Source organism: Perca flavescens, chromosome 11, assembly GCF_004354835.1.
Source record: "Perca flavescens isolate YP-PL-M2 chromosome 11, PFLA_1.0, whole genome shotgun sequence".
Taxonomy (NCBI): domain Eukaryota; kingdom Metazoa; phylum Chordata; class Actinopteri; order Perciformes; family Percidae; genus Perca; species Perca flavescens.
This window is the reverse complement of record NC_041341.1, coordinates 17,897,536-17,916,560: the sequence shown is the minus strand read 5'-3', so window position 1 is coordinate 17,916,560 and position 19,025 is coordinate 17,897,536. Positions and strand designations below refer to the sequence as shown.

At 43.9% G+C, this 19,025-nt stretch overlaps 1 protein-coding gene and 1 long non-coding RNA gene across 4 annotated transcripts in view; one reads left to right on the top strand and one right to left on the bottom strand.

Annotated features, from left to right (window-relative positions):
• myo16 (myosin XVI) overlaps positions 1-19,025 on the top strand; it is a 123,631-nt gene that overhangs the window by 1,235 nt on the left and 103,371 nt on the right. Inside the window, exon 1 of one of the 3 annotated variants that reach the window (XM_028591825.1) lies at positions 71-135. The exons of the other annotated variants lie outside the window; for them this stretch is intronic. The gene's annotated coding sequence lies outside the window, so the exon portion shown is untranslated. Of the gene's footprint in view, positions 1-70; positions 136-19,025 lie in introns of those variants that run through there. 3 annotated transcript variants of the gene reach the window in all.
• LOC114564473 (uncharacterized) lies at positions 11,840-12,778 on the bottom strand. Its single transcript, XR_003693758.1, has 3 exons — positions 12,576-12,778; positions 12,258-12,320; positions 11,840-11,942 (listed from the first exon to the last, which is right to left on the bottom strand). It is a non-coding gene; the product is annotated as an uncharacterized LOC114564473 (long non-coding RNA).

The following is a 19,025-nucleotide window of genomic DNA, read 5'->3' as shown; positions in this document are numbered from 1 at the left end:
ATGTAGAGAGAGCTGAGAGCTTTTTTCTCACTCTGAGTGTTTCAGATCTTTGCAGTTGAGACCAGATTGTCCCTGGATATTATTTCTTAGCTGAAAAGAAAGCATCAAGAACTGCGGTGGAAATGTTACAGTGAGGTATGGTGCCACTTGTCTCCTGTTTGAGTGTTGTTTAGCTGTGCGTGAAAGTGTTTGAGTTTCACTGTTTACCATTCACAGAAGGCCTAATGGCACAACAGGCATTGGCATCAGCATTTTGTTCTCATGTTCTCTTTTTGTTTCTTTGGCTGTCCCAAACAATTATTTTTTTAAACAATTAATCTATTAGTCGACTAATCTAACGATACATTTTCAGATTAATCTAATGATTCATTTTTCAATTACCGATTATTTTCCCATTGCTCAATTATTAACAATTTACACAAAACAAATTTCAATAATGTTCAAATCTCTATTTATTAAAATTTATTAACACTACACTGTTCAAGTAATAATTTGTTGTGCACCCTGAAGCCAGATGTAGGTCATCAATCCAACCACAAAATAAAGTGACTTTCACAAGGAATACATTAAAAACTTAAAGTAAACAGAGCAAGTGCAAAAAGAGTAGCCTGAATTTGCTTTTTTTTAACAGTAATAGGTAAAAAAAATGAATAAGCTCTTGTTTAACATCCAAGTTCTTCTCCCTTTAATCTTACAGTAAAAAAAGTGCAGTTTTAGCAACATATGAAAACAGATGTGTCAAATAAATCCAACATAAGGCAAGTTGCAGAGTGTCTAATATAACAGTCTGTGATGATGATGGTAAACCAAAAAAAATAACACTGCAGACTGACAGCGTTTGATGATGCTTAATGTTAAGTCATAGCGGGGCATTAAAACAAATCAACGGACTAACGGACCGTCGGGCTACTAGCCTACTGGGAACACATTCCATGTCACTATGTTGATAATCGCACATGCTTGGGAGTAAAGCTTAGATCGGGCCCAAAAAAATTAAGCCCGACCCTACCCGAGCCCGTGCACGTTGTGTCCGAGCCCAACCCAACACAATAACTGGAATTATGAGCCAGAGCCCAATTTAAACCCGCCAATTTTTTAATATGTGGGCCGTTATAACTGACGTTATAAAGTACTTGTACTAAATATCTGAAATAATCTGGCCTGGTTGGGCAATTATCGAAGACAGTGCTACAGATGGAGGAGACACGATTTTAGCACAGTTTAACAAACAGTTTTGTCAGTGCAGGACATATACCGAGAGTTACAGGAGAAGCTGGAGAGGCATAACTTTCTCCACACCCAATTAGGCTAATAAAGTAATGATTAAAAAAAACACAAATTCTTGATCAAGGGTCCGGCCCGGCCTGAGGACGCTGTTGGGAAATATCGGCCCGACCCGGCCCGTGGATCAAGTTCGGGCTCAGGCAGAGAATCTAAACTCTACTAGGGAGGGAAAGGGACAAAAAGTGAGCAGAACTTATGGTGTTTTGCTGCTGTTATGCTGACTCAGTGATGCATTTTACAAAGTCTACAGACTACCATGTTGTTGTTGGCATTAGAGTAAACACTTTAGAAGACCGTGTGCGAGCCTTTTTCTCAATGTGTTGTTGAACTTGCGAGGAATCCATACTTGCGCTGTTGCTGGAGGCAGCCATGTTATTTTTAGATTTCTACACGTCGACTCAAATTATTTGTGTCGATGCATTTACGTAATTGAATTACGTCGACTACGTCGAATCGTCCCAGCCCGTGCTGTTGTTTGCCCTGAGATGTTGCATGTGTGCCGGCTGGCAGCACAGAAAAAGAAAACAGGTTTGTTGGCTAGAAACACACACTCCTCCAAAAAGCCTTTGGTATACAGGATGTCAGTTGGGAATCGTCCCAGATTCAGAGGACCTTGGGCGGCTTTCACCCATACGCCCTGCAGTTGTGTGATGTGTGTCAGTGGTAAGAGAGAGTGAGACAGAAAAAGTAAAAGAAGCATACAGAAGCATTGTAACGGGCAGTGAGGAGAACCGTCTGTAAAGCTTTTTCTGCTTGGTGTGACAGAACGTCGCTGAGTAACAGACAAGAACATAACTCTGCCTGTGTCACCCCACAAAACTCTGCTATTGTTTCACAGGAGCTCACAGATGGCCTCATTCAGATAGCTGAGTGCTGTTTGTGTCTGAGAGAGAGAGAGGGAGACAGAGAGAGAGAGAGACAGAGAGACAGAGAGAGAGAGAGAGAGAGAGAGAGAGAGAAAGAGAGAAAGAATGTGTGTTAAAGTTGTTCCCCTTGGGAAGATATGATGCAAAGTTGTAACTGTTTAACACTGGTTTAAAATATCAATCATGGTAAACTGATGTACAAAGACGAGGACCAGCCATTTCAGTCATAGCCCCCCTTTCAACAAGGTGTGTGTGTGTGTGTGTGTTGATGTGGGTGTGTGTGTGTGGGTGTGGGTGTGTGTGTGTGTGTGTGTGTGTGTGTGTGCGCTACACCCATCTGTCCTCCTTCTCAGCCAGATTGTGGGCCTCTGTGTATGGCAGCGTTGCATTGAAGTATCGCTCTCTCTTTAAAAAAAAAAAGAAGCCATTTTCAGGCAGTTGCCTTCTGTCTTGTTGTTCTTCTTTCATATGTCTCTTATTTGGAACATGGCAAAGCGAGCTGCACTGGGTGTAGCCAGCGAGAGGCTAAAGTCATGAAGCTGTAGTCTGTCGGTCTGCGTCAGACCGCAGCCCAGTCCCCTGTGCTGTGGTCAGCTGTTGAGCCACATGGTCTCAAGACTTAGTCACCACCCTCCCTGATAATTATGGGTTGATTTATGAGCTATAGAGGATGATGATGATGAAGAGCAGAAGGAGGAGAAGGATGGGGAGAATAGGATAGCTGTGCAAAGACTTGTCACTGCAAGAAAGCTTTTTTTTATGGATCTGCTGCTGTCAAAGCAAAGTTCTGTAAGGAAGTGTGGCATGGTCGTAAAAGTTGCATGAAATTCAGAGAGGAAAAACTAGAAATTACCTGTTACCTGGAAATTTTCTGTCTGATCAGTCAGACTACAAGTCAATCTGGTGAACACAACACCTCTAACTCTGGGCCTGTTGGTCAAAAGCCTTTGTTTACATTTTTATTATGTCTTCTTAGATGGGACTGGCTGGTTACCACGCTTCCTGGATTTCCTTTGCAGCGCCTCTGATGGACAGAAAAAAGCACATGCATACACACACATGCATACACTGAGTAGATAGATGCATTTCATGTGCCTGACCTCAGAAGGCAGACAGCTGACTGGGCAGACAGATGAGGGGGGGTGGGTGGGTGATGGGATTAAGGGGGTTACCGTTCATCTGGGGAAGCCATAGATTAGTTTCACCCTCAAATCTGATTAGTGCAAATTGTAATCCACACCAATATGTGCTATTTATAATTGGCAAACTATGACCTGAGACAGATGTCTGTCATATATGACTGGAAATGTGCAATATCTAATGCATCAACTTTAATGATGATTGATCCCATAGTTTTTTTTTTTTTAATAAGGATTGTTTAGTCTATATTATCAAAAAGCCTCATGAATAAAGCATTGTGCACTGATTATATATACAGTAATAAGCATAATAAGGATTACACTTCTCTAACGTTGTTGGAGTCACAATGGACAGCTTAAAAAAAGAATCAAAATCCATGCAGCAGAAACAGAGATATTGCCTTTCTGATTCCACACAACATTCCAACATTTCATTCAGACATTCGGGTGTATTTGCTAGTAGCAGGTAATGTAGCGTCGCTAGCCTGAAGACTAGTTACTGACATCACTTTTTCATCTCTTCTCCTTCTGGAGCCAAAAACGTTTTTTTTCCCATATGCAATCGTACTCCACAGGATTACACATGCAAAACTGGTGGAATTCCTTATTTTAAGAAACTATGTAGAAAATAGTTGGTCATTTTAAATTACTTAATTAAATTAAGTTAATCTTCTGTTGATTGACTTAATATTCTATGTTTTTATACAGAGTCAAACTCCTGATATATCTCAGGTGACCACATGAGTTGAAAAATGATCCTGAGAAGAAGATGAAATCCCAGACTATTCTTATACAGTAAGGGAGGCCCATGGGACTGGGCAGTTGGCAGGCTCAAACGGCAGCTAATGACAGGTGGTAGGAAGCACTGCTGGCAGCAGCAGCAGCAACAACGTGTTATTTGGGCGTGGAACGCAGCCAGCAGGCTAACATTAAATCCAAACCTTTGGTCTGAGATTTTCCCCAATCTCATAAAAGAATGTCTATAATGTTTAATACTAAACAGGTGCACTGGTTGACCAAGCCCTATATGTTGGTTGGTAGTCTTTGTCAGAGGAGGTGAAGGCTGTCCCCCATGTGACCTCATCTTTCTATAGAAGACTTCCGCATATTACTGTGGGCTTGCTGCCGCTGGCATGTGACTGGAGTCCTTGCAGACTTTGTTCCCCTTCCAAGGCTATTATTGGACACCGTGTCAATAAGGAACATCTAAGTCAGGGTCAGTGTCTGGACTTGCAGGGACTTGCTTCTGCTACATTTGTGTGTTTGTGTGTGTATGTGCACGCAAACATGTATGGCTGCTTACCTGTTTGTACCCTGAATTGGAATGTGAGTGCTGTATGCTGAATGCTGTATTTAATGTGAAATTGAGGTAGAGCAAACAGAAAGAAAAGGCACCTCATAGGTACAGATACTTAAATGTAATGCATGTAATTTTGTGCATAGGAGTGGGAGCTGAAATGATTTGATTGTGTGACATGGCAAGGATGGTGACGGGAAGATAGTAAAGGTCTTTCTCAGACAGAAGTGTGAGGGAAGAGAGTAGCTCATGAAGCAGCTGGTTCTCTCCCCACCCTGGAAGGTGTATGAGGGCAAGTGCATGAAATGTACAGTGGGGGAAATAAGTATTTGACCCCTTGCTGATTTTGCAGGTTTGCCCACTTACAAAGAATGCAAAAATCTACAATTTTAATCATATGTACATTCTAACAGTGAAAGACAGAATCCCAAAGAAAATTCCAGAAAATCACATCATATGAATTTATTAAAATTGATAACCATCTGATAAGGAAAAACAAGTATTTGACCCCCTGGACAAACAGCATGTTAATATTTTGTAGAAAAGATCTTGTGTGGAGGCCCAGACCGAGGGAGGTTGGCGGTGTTGTGGTGCTTCTTCCATTTTCTGATAACTGCACCGACAGTTGATCTTTTCTCTCCAAGTTGCTTTCCGATTCTCTTGTAGCCCATCCCAGCCTTGTGCAGATCAACAATCTTGTCCCTGATGTCCGTAGAAAGCTCTTTGGTCTTGCCCATGGTGGTGATGTTGGATGCTGGTTGTTTGGGTGTTGACAGGTGTCTTTTATACAGGTAACGAGGTGAGGCAGGTGTATTTGATGTAGATAATTGGTTCGGATTGGGGCTGTGTCTTAAAGAAAGACTAACTGGCTTGTAGGAGCCAGAATACTTGCTGTTTGTCCAGGGGGTCAAATACTTGTTTTTCCTCATCAGATGGTTATCAATTTTAATAAATTCATATGATGTGATTTTCTGGAATTTTCTTTGGGATTCTGTCTTTCACTGTTAGAATGTACATATGATTAAAATTGTAGATTTTTGCATTCTTTGTAAGTGGGCAAACCTGCAAACTCAGCAAGGGGTCAAATACTTATTTCCCCCACTGTAACTGCTTTACTGCTCCCATCACTATCAAGTTTCTAACACACACACACACACACACACACATATATATAAATGCACATGCGCACATGGACCTTCCCTTGCACACAAACACTTATCCACCTACCAGGTTCTGCTGCCTATACTAGAGAGTGAATATTAGAGAGCTGAGTATGAGCCCAGCTGCAGAGCCATGCAAATGATTTGAACAGGACTGGTTAAGCATTCCCTTTTTAAAAAAAACACTGCTTTGTATGGAGTTATATTACTGTCATTAGTCAAGAGCGCATTATTTCAATTTGAAAGCATTTCTCACTGATATTACGTTCAGATTTCTTGCTCTCACACCCAAATAGTCACTGCTCGCACTCAAAACCTTGCTCTCACACTCAAATATTCACAGCTCGTGCTTGGATTTGCTCTGCTTGTGCTCAAACTTTCTGCTTGGACTCAGATATGTTGTTGTTTGGACAGATTTCCTGCTCTCAGCTTTTAACCTTCTCCTCGCACTCAGGCTGATTCTGCTCGCTTGCAAAGTTTCTGCTCTCGGATTTCTCCTGCACGCTTGGATTTTTTTGTGTTATAACCCTGCCAAAAGTCAACAACCAATAGAATGCCAGCTGTAGTGTTGACCAATGAAATGATCCCTGCCCCGTTGAGGGTGCGTTTGTTTTACTTTAGAACGTCTGTTGAGGGCGGCTGCTCTGTAACCAAGTTTATATATCCCGCGCCGTTTATAACTTTATTATAAGTATATGTGAACAATGTGCACAGAATGGTCGACGCACTTTCACCTGCACCCATCAGGAAACGGGAGAAAGCTTTGAAGAGGGACGTATGAAGTTATGTCCACAACTACAAGGGTGAGTAATAATATAACTTAAGCACCTAGCTAGGTAGCTAGCATATGGCGCTAGCATATAGCCTCGCTTGATGTCCATAAACAAATAGATTTTCCTTATTGTAGAAAATGTCAGTGATCAATGATTACCAAATTTCTCTCTCATATTGCTTCTCATAACCACTGAAAACTGTCAAAAAATCTAATCCAAAGTCAAATTATTATGGACGTTATGTGACTGATAACTGACTGATATCTGATTGATCATTGTTTAGGTACATTAAACCACGTTAAGCTTTTTCACGTTAAGCGTTAGAATGTCCCGGCTGCAGTTGAGGGAAACTGTAGCCTTCACATAATAAATATGGCTATGAAATAGAACACGAAATACATAAATGAGGCAATACTTATATAGGCATTAGTCATTATAGTTCAATAGCCTAAATACATATGTATGTATATATATATATACTTATATTTATATTTATTTCCGGGGACTTTGATTTATTCCGTCTATTTATATGCAAGTTATATTCAAAGGAAGTTTGGTTATCTCACAGACTCAGACTAAAAGCAGCAGCAAGCCTGTCTGACATCAGTGCATCATAGCATATCACTATCTGCAAAGAAAATAAAATATGAATAAATCACGAGTGTGGCAGATTCCCAGGTCCGCTAGAGCGGGTAACGCCAGCTCTGCAGACAGACCAGAGTCAGTCAGCACTGGGGAGCAAACAGCGGGGACCGAGGGCATCTGGAGCCAGGCCCAGATGGCGGGCTTGTCAGCGAGCGCCTGGTGGCCGGATTTGCCACGGAGCCCGGTCGGGCACAGCCCGAAGAAGCAACGTGGCAACTCCCTCTCCATCCCATGGGCCCACCACCTGTGGGAGGAACCGCTGGGGTCGGGTGCGCTGCCACACGGGTGGCAGTGAAGGTCAGGGGCCTCAACGGACCAGACCCGGGCAGCAGACGCTGGCTCTGGGGACGTGGAATGTCACCTCTCTGTGGGGGAAGGAGCCGGAGCTTGTGCGGTAGGTGGAGCGCTACCGGTTAGATCTGGTGGGGCTTACCTCTACGCACAGTCTCGGTTCTGGAAACATACTCCTGGATAGGGGTTGGACTCTTTTCTTCTCCGGATTTGCCCAGGGTGTGAGGCGCCGGGCGGAAGTGGGGATACTCACAAGCCCCCGGCTGAGCGCCGCTATGTTGGAGTTTACCCCGGTGGACGAGAGGGTCGCCTCCCTACGCCTGCGGGTTGTGGGGGGGAAAACTCTGACTGTTGTTTGTGCATATGCACCAAACAAGAGTTCGGAGTATTCTGGAGTCTTGTATGGGGCTCCAGTGGGGGACTCCATTGTTCTGCTGGGGGACTTCAACGCACACGTGGGCAATGATGGAGACACATGGAGAGGCGTGATTGGGAGGAACGGCCTCCCTGATCTAAACCAGAGTGGTTGTTTGTTGTTGGACTTCTGTGCTAGTCATGGATTGTCTATAACAAACACCATGTTCGAACATAGGGATGCTCATGTACTTGGTACCAGAGCACCCTAGGCCAAAGGTCAATGATCTATTTTATAATCGTTTTATCTGATCTGACGCCGTGTGTTTTGGACACTCGGGTGAAGAGAGGGGCGGAGCTGTCAACTGATCACCATCTGGTGGTGAGTTGGGTCAGTGGGTGGGGGAAGACTCTGGACAGACCTGGTAAGCCCAAACGGGTAGTGCGGGTAAATTGGGAACATCTGGAGGAGGCCCCTGTCCCTTTCAACTCACACCTCTGGCGTAGCTTTTCGTGCATCCCTGTGAAAGCTGGGGGCATTGAACCCGAGTGCACAATGTTCAAAGTTTCCATTGCTGAAGCCGCGGCTAGGAGCTAGGGTCTTAGGTGCCTCAAGGGGCAGTAACCCACGAACACCGTGGTGGACACCGGTGGTCAGGGAAGCTGTCCGACTGAAGAAGGAGTCTTTTCGGGATATGTTATCCCAGAGGACTCCGGAGGCAGTTGCAAGGTACCGAGGGGCCCGAAGGGCTGCAGCCTCTGCCGTGAAAGAGGCAAAGCAGCGGGTGTGGGAGAAGTTCGGAGAAGACATGGAGAAGGACTTTCGGTCGGCACCAAGGTGCTTCTGGAAAACCATTCGCCACCTCAGGAGGGGGAAGGGGGGAACCATACAAGCTGTGTACAGTATGGGACGCTGTTGACCTCAACTGAGGAGGTAATAGGGCGGTGGAAGGAGCACTTTGAGGAACTCCTAAATCCGACTAATACGCCCTCTATGGTAGAGGCAGAGCTGGAGGATGATGGGGGATTGTCGTCAATTTCCCAGGTGGAAGTTGCTGAGGTAGTTAAACAACTCCACAGTGGCAAAGCCCCAGGGATTGATGAGATCCGTCCAGAAATGCTTAAGGCTCTGGGTGTGGAGGGGCTGTCCTGGTTGACACGCCTCTTCAACATTGCGTGGAAGTCTGGGACGGTGCCTAAGGAGTGGCAGACCAGGGTGGTGGTTCCCCTTCAAAAAGGGGGACCAGAGGGTGTGTGCCAATTACAGGGGTATCACACTTCTCAGCCTCCCCGGTAAAGTCTACTCCAAGGTGCTGGAAAGGAGGGTTCGGTCGATAGTCGAACCTTGGGTTGAGGAGGAACAATGCGTATTCCGTCCTGGTCGTGGAACAACGGACCAGATCTTTACTCTCGCAAGGATCCTGGAGGGAGCGTGGGAGTATGCCCAACCAGTCTACATGTGTTTTGTGGATCTGGAGAAGGCGTATGACCGGGGGCCCCGGGAGATACTGTGGGAGGTGCTGCGGAAGTATGGGGTGAGGGGGTCTCTTCTCAGGGCCATCCAATCTCTGTACAACCAAAGCGAGAGCTGTGTCCGGGTTCTCGGCAGTAAGTCAGACTCGTTTCAGGTGAGGGTTGGCCTCCGCCAGGGCTGCGCTTTGTCACCAATCCTGTTTGTAGTATTTACGGACAGGATAGCGAGGCGTAGTCGGGGTGGAGAGGGGTTGCAGTGTGGTGGGCTGGGGATCTCATCGCTGCTTTTTGCAGATGATGTGGTCCTGATGGCATCATCGGCCTGTGACCTTCAGCACTCACTGGATCGGTTCGCAGCCGAGTGTGAAGCATTTGGGATGAGGATCAGCACCTCTAAATCGGAGGCCATGGTTCTCAGCAGGAAACCGATGGAGTGCCTTCTCCAGGTAGGGAATGAGTCCTTACCCCAAGTGAAGGAGTTTAAGTACCTTGGTGTCTTGTTCGCGAGTGAGGGGACAATGGAGCGGGAGATTGGTCAGAGCGTGGATATGCTAGCGCCATATGCTAGCTAGCTAGCTAGGTGCTTAAGTTATGTTATTACTCACCCTCGTAGTTGTGGACATAACTTCATACGTCCCTCTTCAAAGCTTTCTCCCGTTTCCTGATGGGTGCAGGTGAAAGTGCGTCGACCATTCTGTGCACATTGTTGACATATACTTATAATAAAGCTATAAACGGCGCGGGGATATATAAACTTGGGTTACAGAGCAGCCGCCCTCAACAGACGTTCTAAAGTAAAACAAACGCACCCTCAACGGGGCAGGGATCATTTCATTGGCCAACACTACAGCTGGCATTCTATTGGTTGTTGACTTTTGGCAGGGTTATAACACAAAAAAATTCAAGCGCGCAGGAGAAATCCGAGAGCAGAAACTTTGCAAGTGAGCAGAATCAGCCTGAGTGCGAATAGAAGGTTCAAAGCTGAGAGCAGGAAATCTGTCCAAACAACAACATATCTGAGTCCAAGCAGAAAGTTTGAGCACAAGCAGAGCAAATCCAAGCACGAGCTGTGAATATTTGAGTGTGAGAGCAAGGTTTTGAGTGCGAGCAGTGACTATTTGGGTGTGAGAGCAAGAAATCTGAACGTAATATCAGTGAGAAAGGCTCTCAAATTGAAATAATGCGCTCTTGACTAATGACAGTAATATAACTCCATAACTTTGATCTATCCAAGAAGCTGTAGGGGGAGTTTATGCTGAGATGAAAGATAAGGTCTGGCTGTGATGTTTGTGTGCTTGATTTCAAACATGTCATCTCTCAGATTCAACCTTAATCCAATTAGGTCAATACTTAATGGGGCATGAAGCCTCCTCTCTTACTATGCTATGATACACTACCACCTGCTATCATGCTAATCTCCTATGGATCTGTGTCAAACCAACCATTGTCGAAAACGAAGGCATTGAGAGAGTTGGAGGATGTGTTGATGAAAGACTGAGCCAAGAAGTAGAGCGTGTGTGTGAAGAAGACTAACATACAGCACTGCTGGATTGACGGTGGAACATAGTGATGGAAAAGAGAGAAGAATTAATGTGAAGGGTAATAGAGGAAGGGAAGGTATGAAGGAAGGGGCAATAGAGGACTGTCAGTCTCCTTTTCGTTGTATTCTCTGCTCATTTCTTTAAGTGCAGATAAGAGCTCCAAAGAGAGGGATAATGTTTAGGTAAAGCAAAATCTCAGACCATACTGTGGAGGCAATTGCTTTGGCTTTGGATTACAGGTTCCCCCCTCAGGTGTGTGCATGTATGTGTGTGTCTGTGTGATTTGAACCACTAGTCTGGTAATGTCATGCCCCTGATGTACCTCAGTTCAGAGATGTAATGCACACTCACCCCTGAACCTCTCCCACCTCTCTTTCTGTGTTCTGACTTTGTCTCCATTTTCCACCTCCATTCATCCTTCTTACATTTGCCAACTGACCCTATTCCAGAGTAGAGGGAGTTTAGCTTAACTAAGTCTCTGTAACACAGGGTAATAACATAAGTAGATAAGTGTAAGAAAGTTTTGTTAAATTAAGGTTAAGGCTGACGTCATAGTAAATGGGACCTGGCGTTGCAGCCTGGCTACAGCTTCATGAAAGGCCAGGGATTGCCTTGTTCTTTGCATCTGTGTCTATGAACGCAGAAGGGTGGGGGTGTGGCCTTGACCAACTGCCACTTTGCTCGTTTGCAAGCCATGATGTCTCTCTTTCTCATGGGCGGACCAAATTCTCTGGGCGGGCAAAGCAGAGAAAGGGGAGGTAACCTTGCTTCTTATGACGTCATAAAGGGAAGATTCCAGATCGGCCCATCTGAGCTTACATTTTCTCAAAGGCAGAGCAGGATACCCAGGGCTCAGTTAGCCTACACCTATCGCCATTTCTAGCAACTGGGGGACCATAGCCAGGCTGGGGGAACTCATATTAATGTTAAAAAACCTCATAAAGTGAAATTTTCATGCCATGGGACCTTTACCGCAGAAGGAGCATGCATACAAATCAAAACTTCATGTGACATTATGTAGCCGGTCTGGCCTGACACTCCCTCAATTTCAGTATGCGTAGTAATGGACGACAGACATCTTCTGCTTTGCCAGTTGAACGGGGGTTTTATTTTGCATACCTGTGTACAACACACAATTAAATCAGTACAGCAGCTCTGGGTTCCTACACGCACATAGCACACCTCTCCTCACCATAGCGTACCGCTACTGACAAACACGTGCAGTGTTCTTATTAAAATAATGTAACAAAATACATTTCAATGTGATCGTATAGTCAAAATGTCATTATAAAATCAAAACCATTTCCCCACATACCAACGGCAATTTTTTATATTTCATTAATAAATGTAGAATTTAAACATGAACAAACAAAAAACTATATGTATAAATATAACATTTTCATCACAAAAAAAACAAGGGGAGTACCCACATACCTGTGTACAACACACAATTAAATCAGTACAGCAGCTCTGGGTTCCTACACGCACATAGCACACCTTTAAATGAGAGGGAGAAAAGAACCAGCGCATAAGAATCCACACGTGTGCTCTTCATTAAGCTAGCCTGAGAGAAGTGAGCTAGCATCTCACACAAAAAGTGCCGTACACAATAAAACTGTATGTACACATTCAAACAAATATCACCATGACAATGAACAAAGCTAGTGACAGTTAAAGTATGGTAAGAACTTCTACTTAGCGGTTTTAACATGTTTTAAGTCACTTTGAACCAGAGCGCTCAGATTGTCTTACCTCTCCTCACCATAGCGTACCGCTACTGAGGAGAATACAGGAAGTGACATCACTAACAGGCAACTGGTCACACCGCCAGAATAAAATTAACAAAATAAAAGCTCCCCAAAATAAATACACACAAAACCAGATTTATATGAAAATAAATAACAAAATATCAACAAACATGGATTTTTGGTGAAATATAACAGTTAGAACACATCGGTTACAATTACACAATGTCAGAATACATCAGTGAAGAGTGAAAGTAAACTTATGATTCACTATGCATGGAAATAAGGCTGAGAAGCAAAAATGTGTTATTGCATTGGTGGTTGGGTAAAACCCCCATTAATTATGTGAGAAGTAACGGAGAGATTAAGAATGACGAGCGAGGGATCAATGCAGACAGATGGAGAGATTTTCCAGTAGGAAAGCACAGGAAGCTAATTAAAAACCAGATGATGTGTTAAGAGATGTGACAGAGAGGAGATCCCTATCTTTTCCAGAAATGCCCCTCTCTCTCTTTAGGCTTCTTCATTTACTTACACTTACACTGCTTCTGTGTCCTTTGTCCCACTCCAGACCATATTCTCCTCACTCAGTGACTGTCTGACAAGTAGATGTTTTTTTTTTTTTTTTTTTTACCCTTATGTGTCTTCCTTTTGCCATATTTGTTCTTCCCCTCTTTGTCCGGGTGGTTGAATGCCTTTCGGCAGGCTCTCTCAGTCCTGCAGGTGAAGATGAAGGGAGGTACAGAAGAGAGATTTAAAATATGAAAACGGCAGGGTGGCGATAGGAGGAGTGCTGGGTGAAATGGTTTATGTGAGGCAGGGATGAACATCTGAAGCCTGTGGAGGTTGGGAAGAGAGGGCTTGCTGGGAAAATAAATGTGGACTGGAGAAGTGGGCGGCTAATAATTGAATAAAGGAGGCAGCCTCAGGTGGAGGTGTGTGTAAGTGTGTGTCTTTGTTTGATTTGTCTCTCAGTGACCAGATTTTCCTCCCCCTTTTTTCCAAGGTCAACATGGGGATTATTAGCAGAGAAGCACCGTAGTAATTATGATGGTGGTCATTAACTATTCATCACCTCACACTACACTGCTGGGCTATGTGTTTGTGCGTATGTGCGTCTGAGTGTGTTAGGGAGTTACAGACATACACATCTGTGCATCAGCATTTACACTCCGCAATATGTTGTTTTTCTGTGTGCAAATGAGACAGCTGGCTCACGTCTAAACAAAAGAGTTCCAGGCACACCTATTCAGGCTCTGTTGTGTCTCCCTTCCAGTTCTCTTTGTCTGCCAGTTCTGTCTTTATGGGCAGCCTTGACAAAAGTATCCCTGTTTGACCACAAACTCTTCAGGGCGTGTTCGCTACATGAGGTGAATCCAGGCACCTCCCCTTTTTGTGTTTTGTGCCCTCCTACTCGTTTTTTTACACCAGCGATGTGATAGTAGAGAATAGGGGGGTGGGTGCGTGTGAGGATGGGGGTGTAACTGTAGCCCCTCAGATGGAGTAGGTGGGCAGGGTTCACTGGGGTCTGGAGAGGGGGAGGGACGTAGAAAGAGGGAGAGAGAGAGAGAGAGACAGATGTAAAAGAATGAACAGCTCCAAGCGGCAGAGTTGCCATGACTACGGGGGAAACGGATGAATGAATGACATCACAGTGGCAGGGAGGTGAGCGAGTGTGAAATTGATTTGGTGGCGGAGCACGGGGAGGCGGCTCGCATTGGGTTTTCGTCGGGTAGACCCATTTCTCTCTCCTCCGTACCCTGGTGTCTCCTGTGGACGGGCTCTCACTGGTAAGGCTCCGCTTTTCGTCTCATCAGAGCGAAGGCTGATTTTGAGGATGATCGCAAGTGTGATTTTCACTCTGATAACTGTTTTAGGGTCTTCACAACATGAGAGATGGACATAGATAGAGAGGACGTGTGTGTGTGTGTGTGTGTGTGTGTGTGTGTGTGTGTGTTAATGTGCATGGGAGTCATGTGGTGTTCCCGGCGTGCCAGTGGGAATGAAAGGAAAGGCAGATGTGCCATGCAGTTGTCGCGGGTCTAAATATACCGTGAGATGCTTAGTGTGGAAGAATGTGTGTGTTTCTGGCTGGGAATGAACAGCTGATTGTGCAAGAATGATTTTAGTGTGCTATGAGATATCCTCGTTTTAACATGGATTAGTGTCTGCGTATAGGTTGTCCCACTTTAGGGCTGTTGTGATTGTGTGTACGCGTGTTAGAGAGAGGCGCACTATCTTGTATTGATGTTGTGGTCAAGCAACTTGGTGTGCTGATGCCCCTCTCCACAGGGAGATCAAAGCACATGTCCAGTCATTGAACAGCACCCTTGGCGTGCTAAAGAACACTTCAGCAGAGAACCTGGCTCCTCTGAATACTTAAAGGTTGGTCTAACTTTGCAGGGCGCCACCCTGCTGCGAGTTCATGGGCAAAGCCCGTGCCATTTGTCTGGCTGTGTGCTTAATTACGAAGGTGACCTGCTTTGACCCGCGAGCTGAAAAGCCAGAGTTGAAGGGTAGGGGCTAGAGGTCACAGCTAAGCCAATCAGAATCCTTAGCTCAGTGTCTCTTCTCTTTGGCCAGCATCCAGAATGGGGGAACAGATTACATTTGGGATCAAAGGATAAAAACATTTAGGCTAGATTCGGAAGACATAATCCATTACTATCAACTGGTCTGCAGATCTGTTGGAATCAGAAACCGGTTTATTGCCAAGTAGGTTTTCAGATCCATGGAATTTGCTTGTAGTGTTTTGGTACATAGACAAGAAAGATAAATATAGAATAGAAAAAAGACAACAAAAATAGTTAAAGATACTGTTTAAAAAATATGTTCAATGTAAATGTTTAAAATGAAAGCACTGCAGGAATGTGCAAATATTCTCACCCCGTCTCACAGTGTGGAGGTGATGTTGGGTTGGTGGTTGGTTTCACATTTTCAGTCACTACCATCAAGGGCACACTGTTGTTGAGCAGAGCATTCAAGCTTTAAGGACACTCTACTGCAGGCAATCTAGTATTATGGCCTTCTGTGTCAGGTATGTGTGAACAGGGCTGGTTCAAGTTGAGAATATGTAAAGATATACATTTACATTTAAATTTGCATCATTAAGCTGCCATTTCAAACTAGACTATCCTGTTCTATTCAGAAAATCACAGCAACCAAGTACAAAGAAGGCCATGGCACTGCATGTAACACATTTACCTGTATGCTTATGGCTGATAAATGTTGGCTTTAAGGCAAAAAGTTTTAAAAACCGCAGGATAAATGTTAATGTTGCTATGTGAAAGAGGAAAAGTCAACTTAATGTGCTTCAAACTTTAGTTCTCACGTCCACATTGTGGAAGTTAAGGGAAAACTTGTCCCCGGCAGGTGTTGGAAACTGCATTGTAGGTATGGGTCACTGTTTTTGTGTGTGTGCATAGTTCTTGTTTACATACACATCAGGCAAACTGTTTGGCTCGTTGTAAAGTGAGGAGAAATCAGGGTGGACATTAAAAGGCTCCAGTACAAAGTAAAGCAGTGCTGGCATGTCTTTTAAGTCAGTATAAAAAGCTTTCTGGCCCTATGTGACCCTCTTGTTCGCTGTTCATGACAAGGAGGAAGCGTTTCAACTAGGTTGCTTAGCGACATGATGATTTGTGTTTACACCATGAAGTCAGCGTATGTCCATGCGTGTTTTTGTTAACGTTTGTCTGTGTGTTTGCAGTCAGCCCTTCCTCCTTGTGGTGTCAGCTGGTTGGCAACGCTGTGGACTGATATGGTGACTGGAACTGTACACAAACACTCTGACAGTGGCGTGTACTGGAGGTCTACCCTATGAGTTACACAGAGATGTATTATCTTAAAACTGTTTCATCATTAACCTTCATTTTACTGTTGAACAGAGGGCAGGAAGTGAAACAGCGAGACTATCCAGTCAATTTACCAAAACAACTCCCCCCCCAATATCGTATACTGTATGCCTCCTTTACAACATCACGGACGAGGGGAAATTCATCTTGGAGGTGGAAAAACCTAATAGACACCACAGATCTTTTTTTAAGGACAACGCCAGAAAAGAGAAGGCATGGGGTTTAATTACAGGAGTGCATGGAGTGAAAGTAGATACTAGCTTGATAAACACGGGATTGTTCTGTAAAGTACTTGTAGAAATAATAAAATCTGTGACTTGGGCAGCAGGACACTCCTGTTGTGGTATGGTGCGTGGCGGAGGACGGAACATAACCGGAACGCAGCACAGACGCGCCCAGTGGAGAATCTGAGTTAGACTTGTAATCTCTATTGCTCACCACTGGAAAACCTCCATAGTGTGAATGCAAGCATGCAGTTGTTAGAATAGAATAGAATATTGATTATAATTTTGGATGGGAATTGTAATGTAATCTTTTTTTGTTACTGTTGAGTTGTGAGAGATTGCGAGAGACAAATCTTACCTCCCCTTGTTTCAATGCAGTTCTGTACTAAAGCAGAAAAATATCTTAAAAACACCGAGCAGATTTCCACTTCTTCAGAGACGTTTTTTTCAGTCTCCCCATTCCCCCTCCTCTGCACAGCTGCTTTCTAAAATCAGTTAAGAAATCACAGAGTCATGGAACATTAGATTATGAAGAATAATAAATGACTGTGCTGTTTCTAGACTTGTACAAACATTTTTCAAATGTTGTACAAATGTCACTTTTTAATATTTTATTGGCTTGATGCTGCTCTTCTCAGTTGTTCAGATGCAAAAATGGTAACAGGAATGCATTAAAAGGAGTTTGCAAAAGTTAGTTTCTGAGACTGTTGGGGCAGGACATTACAATTTCTCTCACTGTCACTCTTTGCTTTTAACGATGTGTCTCCACTCTTTCTGTGTGCTTTACTGTTTGTGGTTTATCAAGACTTTGTTTCTTTTCCAGTAGGCTGCAGAATGGCTTGAATGACTATTAAAGCCAGATGGGAGAACTTGCAAATCGCGGGGATTACAGTGAGATAGGAAGCTCTTTGTTTTGCACGTTGGATTTTGTCAGAACTTCAGCAAGTCTAGCTACAAACTAGACCATTTTGCCAGAGGAAACATACCAATCTTGTTTAATCCCACTTCTACATCCATAGTCAATAATTGTTGAATATCTGCATATATTTGAACATTTCATTTCATGTAGAATGTCCTGTGTATTTCAAAGAAGTCACAATTTGCATATGACAAGATAGTGCTAAAGAGTTGTCTTTATATTATTACATTAGTAATTATGTAGTCTTTCTCTTCCTACTCTCTCCTTACTTTCTACCGTTTTGCATCACTTTATATTGTTCCTTCAGCAAGTACAGTATCTCAGCTTTGCCAAGAAAAGAACAAACAGCTGGTTGTGTATAACTGAAAATGTTTAGGTGTGTGTGTGTGTGTGTGTGTGTGTGTGTGTGTGTGTGTGTGTGTGTGTGTGTGAACACTTGCTCACATACGCAGCAGGTTTCTTAGGGAACATTGCTACTCGAATTTGAGCAGCTGTGAGCGTAGCATGATAACATAAGCAGAGCGCTGATGTGGGTTAGGCGTTAGACCCAACTGTGCATGCGTCTGTTAGCTCACTGTGATTCACTAATACAGTGTGTGTCAGGCAGCGGTCATGGTTTTCACTCTTAGTCAGCTGAGAACAGAACATGGCAACTTAACAGGAGGAGGACGCCACCTCTGTGCCAAGTGCTGCTTTATTGGGGAGCTTCTCACATGCAGGACTGTGCTGCTCTTTTGTTTGTCTGGTTATTGATTGTCTCTCACTGAAGCTTGCAGCCATCCTTTATGTTTCCATGTTGTCCATTGTTCCAGCTGCTTGGAGCTGGGAGCTAGGGGAGAGGGTAGTAAAGGAGAGACAAAGGCAGAAAGGTTGAGGGATTTTGGGGTTGACGAGTGGAGGGGAGGTGATTTAGAGGGAGAAACTGAAACATAATTATAATCAGAAAGTGTGAGGCGAGAGAAACTGGCTCATGAGTTATTAATAGTTAAAGCTCTCCTCTGTGTCTCTATGCCTTGTTCCTATTAGGGGTGGGAATCACCAGAGGCCTCATGATACGATATCATCACGATACCTATGTCACAATACGATATTATTGCGATTTTAAACTTAAATATTCTGCGATATATTACCTTATTAACAACTTAAATTTTTCCCAATTTCAAATGATGTCCCCAAAGGAAAATTTTGTCAACATCTGTTTTATCTAAAACATTTCTCTGTCTGTTCATCTCACTTCAATTTTATTGCTGCAAAATGGGATTGTCAAGCAGACAGACTGACCAACACATATATCATAAAAGATTGATACTTGGCATCTGTGTATCGATACAGCAGGCACGGCGCCAGGATTCCAGTTTTGGATGGGCCAGACCAAATGTGGGTGGGCCTTAAATTAAAAACGTTATCAAATCCCTGTTTAACCTAATAAAAATGACTGGCTAATATACTGTTATATTATA